The sequence below is a fragment of the Rhinichthys klamathensis genome, unplaced genomic scaffold (assembly GCF_029890125.1).
Source record: "Rhinichthys klamathensis goyatoka isolate OS25496 unplaced genomic scaffold, OSU_Roscu_1.1 h1tg000515l_1, whole genome shotgun sequence".
Classification (NCBI taxonomy): domain Eukaryota; kingdom Metazoa; phylum Chordata; class Actinopteri; order Cypriniformes; family Leuciscidae; genus Rhinichthys; species Rhinichthys klamathensis.
The window spans coordinates 452,251-457,042 of NW_026606995.1; the positions used below are offsets into that span (position 1 = coordinate 452,251).

The 4,792-nt window shown below is 47.8% G+C and overlaps 1 pseudogene; it reads right to left on the reverse strand.

The window, feature by feature from the left end:
- Nucleotides 1-4,675: 4,675 nt before the first annotated feature.
- Nucleotides 4,676-4,792, reverse strand: LOC130072970 (5S ribosomal RNA; annotated as a pseudogene).

The following is a 4,792-nucleotide window of genomic DNA, read 5'->3' on the forward strand; positions in this document are numbered from 1 at the left end:
CGTCACCAAGGTCAGATAAATCCCATTACATAGAGACTCTTTCACCTAGATATCATCATATAGAGACTCTTTCAATCTCTTCCATCTCAGATAGGGGTGGACCAGTACTACTTTATTTTATTTTTTTATTCTAAACTGTTTTAATTATTCTTATTTGTTTTGATTATTTTAATTTCTTCTATGTAAAGCACTTTGAATTGCCATTGTGTAAGAAATGTACTATATAAATAAACTTGCCTTGCCTTGCCTTGTCTTTCACCTAGTTATAGCCATAAGAAAAGAACATCTTTAGGGTCAGAAGTTTATAAAACGCTGACTCTAGAGGTTCAAAGGGGGGTCTCAACCAGACCCTCAGGGACTGTTGCCAAGTCCCATGAAGGGATCTTGGTTCTGGCGGGAGGCCTCAGTCATCTGGCCTCCTGAATGAAGCGAGCGAGCAGAGTATGTCTCCCGAGTGGCCCCGTCAACCAAGGCGTGGCAAGCCGAAAGAGCGGCCACATAAACCTTGAAAGTGGAAGGGCATGTACCTGTTGATAATTTTTCCTGTAGGAAATCCAGAACTGAAGCAATCTGGCAGATGACCGGATCTGCATTATATACAACACACCACCTTTGGACACAAAGACACCCCGTTTGTTGGCATAACTCGTTCTAGTGGAGGAAGCCCTAGCACTTAGAATGGTCTGAATAACGTCAGGCGAAAGCCTCAGTTGGTACCCATCAGGGGCCAAGCATGAAGGTTCCACAGGTCGGGCCTGGGATGGAATATCGTGCCCTCCGCCTGGGACAGAAGGTCCCTCCTCTCCGGAATCGCCTATGGCGAGCCGTCGAGGAGAGATATCTCAGAGAACCATATTCTGTTCAGCCAACGCGGTGCTATCAGAATGAGGCAAGATCCTTGTTGGCGAACTCTGGCTAGAACTCCTGGGAGCAGAGCCACTGGAAGAAACACATACAGGCACATTTTGGGCCATGTGTGCGCCACAGCATCCAGACCCAGGGGGGCTGGGTGACTCAGAGAGAAGTAGAGGGGACATTGCGCTGTCTGCTAGGAGGCGAAGAGGTCCACCTCTGCTTCGTAAAATCTGGTCCAGATCTGTTTTACTACATCTGGGTGGAGTTTCCATTCCCCCGTGTGTAATTTCTGTGTGGACAGCAAATCCGCTCCCACATTCAGATGCCCTGGAATGTACACTGCTTTGTGACAGGAACTTCTCCTGGGCCCAGAGAAAATCTGCCTCGCTATTCTGTTCGTGAGTGCAGACCTCCCTGGTGATTATGTAAGAGACTGCCGCTGTGTTGTCCCCCCACACTAGGACAGCCTCTCAAACGAGGGAGAAAGTATTTCAGGGCCAGAAATACATATTGCATCAACTTGAAACAATTGATTTGCCAGTCAAGATGATGCCTCCCCAGATCCCCTGGGCTGGACGACCACTTAAGGCCACTACCCAGCCCGACAGGGAGGCGTCTGTCGTTAGCATTCTGCGACGGCAAGACGCACCAAGAGTGGGACCCAAGGTAAGGAACCGGGGTCTGAACCACGTAGAAAGGGAACGAAGCCGCAGCGCGTAACCCTTACCATAAACATGGATTTTAGAAAGTACACAAAGCGTTCAGCGCGTGACTTACCATAAACATGGATTTTTAGAAAGGACACGAAGCACTCAGCGCGTGTTCTTGCCTTTATTTGCCCTTGGGGATTGTATAGTTAATTGAGCCACAACTAAAGTGGTCTCATGTGCAAAAGGCCCAGAGGAATCCCTGTGGACGCAGCTGCCATGAGCCCCATCTAATGTCCTGACCTAGCCAGATGTTGCTTTAGGGTGTTAAAATGGTCTTGACACAAGCGGGGGACATTTGTGCCCCTGATGGTGATAGAGTCCCATTTAACCCCCAAGCACATTACCCTCTGGGGAGGAGAGTGAACGCTTTCCTTGGCGTTGCAACTCAGCCCCATAAAGAGAAGATGAGCGAGGATCGATCTAGGTGTCGAAGCGCAAGCCCTTGAGACTGGGCCAATCTAGGTCGAATGGAAGGACCCGGAATTGGTAAGCTTCACCCCCCAAAGCAAACATCAGGAACTTCCAGTGTTGTGGCAATATTTCCATATGAAAATATGCGTCTTTTAAGATCGACCGTGAAGATCCAAACGCGATGTTGAATTTACAACACGATCTTCTTGATAGTTAGCATCTTAAACTTGAGTGTTCTAACGGAACGGTTCAAGCCTCAAAGATCTAAAAACGGACGCAGTCCCCCATTTTAGTGACAGCAGATGCGCCTATTCCTGTTCCATGGTAGTGGAAACCACACCGTTGAAACGAGGAGGGCAACATTCCTTTATACTGTCTTCAGGACACAAAAAGAGATACCCGGCAGTAGCTTTTCACACTGCCAAAGTCTCTTTAATACTTCCTGTTAGGGGAATGTTAAATGTTCTATGTCCTGGGCGATAACAGGAAACAAAAGAACATTCAACATTTCGCTGGAAACCGCTGCCCCCCGAATCACCAGAGGTGGCAAGGATGTTACAGTGGTTTCGAAAGGGCTGCTGAGCGCGACGAGCCGGTCCCCAGTCTTTACGAGGGGGAACACAACTCGCCATGCTCTGCTTTGAGCCCCGCTTTTTTAAATCAGATCAGCTTGATATGTCTGCAACACTGCCATAGTGTGCAAAGAAGCACCAGTCTGACCCCCACCAGCGAGAATGTTATTATACACGACTTGGTGGGGAGTGCTGACTTCTTAAATGACAATGAGCCCCAGAGAAGAGATAGCCCGCGAGCGTCTCTTCGGACTGGCGCATCATCACGAACCACATGTGCCCCTGCACCCACAATAGTCTAATAGATTGACGTCGAGGGCACAAAGATGCACGAAGAATAAGGTTTTCCCCATGCACGAGTTAACGTCATGGAGATCCTCAAGGAGGGCAGTTTAGCTCTAATCTGGCCACAGCACGAGTCACCACCTCGAGTAACCTCTCACACGCTTTATAAGAACGAGAGAAGTGCTCGGAGGCGGTAGTTTTTAGATGGCTTTTTTTCAATATTTAAATCCTCAGAATTAAATGTGACCAAAGAACAGCCAGACAATATATTAATACAAGCATCTGATATATTGCATTGAATATCTGATTTCTCATATATTATCATTTAATTCATTAGCAATAAATACAGCCAAATATCAATCAGACAAGCAAACACGGTCTGAATGACAGGCTGTTTAAATCTTTCATAAGATCAGCCTGTAATACAGCCATGGTGTACAGCGCAGTACCAGCCTGACCTGCTGAAAATACATGTGATAACGCGATCCCAGGGGAGAGAAAGCCCACGAGCGTCTCTCCGATCTGAGGCAGCATCATATAATCGCGTGCCTTCGTACCCGCGATAGTCGAATTGGTCGACGTCGAGGGCACAAAGACACGTCATGTATATATATATTATATATGTATATGTTATAGATTTATCAATCTTTATTTATAAGCTTTGAGTGTTTTATGGGACTCTTTTTGCTGTGATCAGTGTGGTCACTGCACGAACGATCGCCTCGAGCAGTTTCTCCTTTTATCATAACGGGAGAAACGGTCGGAGGCGACGAACTCACGAGATTCAGTGTCCTCTGCCCGAGCCGAAGAAGCGCCGAGGCACGCTTCGGTAGTCAGGCAAAAGGACATCGCGATCTGGAGAGAGAGCGAGTGAAAAGGACGCACCCGTCTCTCGCTCCTCAACCAGATCGACACGCGAGCCCCACAATCGCATTGCGGGTGCTACGCCTTTGAAATAAGCAAAGCGAACGCGAAGCTCTTGAACATTCCACTGTGCTCGCAATCAATATGCTCAAACGCAAGGGCAGCATGCTCTTTCCCCAAAAAAACAAAGCAATAAGTGTGTATCCAGTTCTGACATGGGACGAGAACATAGACACAGCGCTTACTCTGTTGACTCATTTCTCTTTCTCTTTTTACTTTTTCTAAAGTCTTTTTAGATCGTTGAGAGATGAGAAAGAGAAAATCTGCACACTGCCAGTGATAAACTAAATAACTCCTAACAAAGATCTGTAGTAGATAGAGAGGAGATAAATGCTTGCACACCAACACAGAAAGGTCTCTGAAGCCAAAAAGACCTGACGATGCACCTGCGGCTCATCTATTTATAGCCTCGTGTGGCGGGTGCGCACCGGTGACGTCACCGACCGAGGCTATATTAATAATAATAATAATAATTCATTACATTTATATAGCGCTTTTCTAGGTACTCAAAGCGCTTCACATTGAAGGGGGAATCTCCTCAACCACCACCAATGTGCAGCTCCACTTGGATGATGCGACAGCAGCCAGAACGCCCACCACACACCAGCTTACTGGTGGAGAGGAGACAGAGTGATGAAGCCAATCAGTGTGTATCTATATATATATGGGGATTATTAGGAGGCCATGATGGACAGAGGCCACTGGGCAAATTTGGCCAGGACACCGGGGTTAGACCCCCACTCTTTCGAAAGACATCCTGGGATTTTTAATGACCACAGAGAGTCAGGACCTCGGTTTAACGTCTCATCCGAAGGACGGTGCTCAATTGACAGTATAGTGTCCCCGTCACTACACTGGGGCGTTAGGACCCACACAGAGCACAGGGTGAGCGCCCCATGCTGGCCTCACTAACACCTCTTCCAGCAGCAACCTGGTTTTCCCAGAAGGTCTCCCATCCAGGTACTAACCAGGCTCAGCCCTGCTTAGCTTCAGTGGGCAACCAGTCTTGGGCTACAGGGTGATATGGCTGCTGGC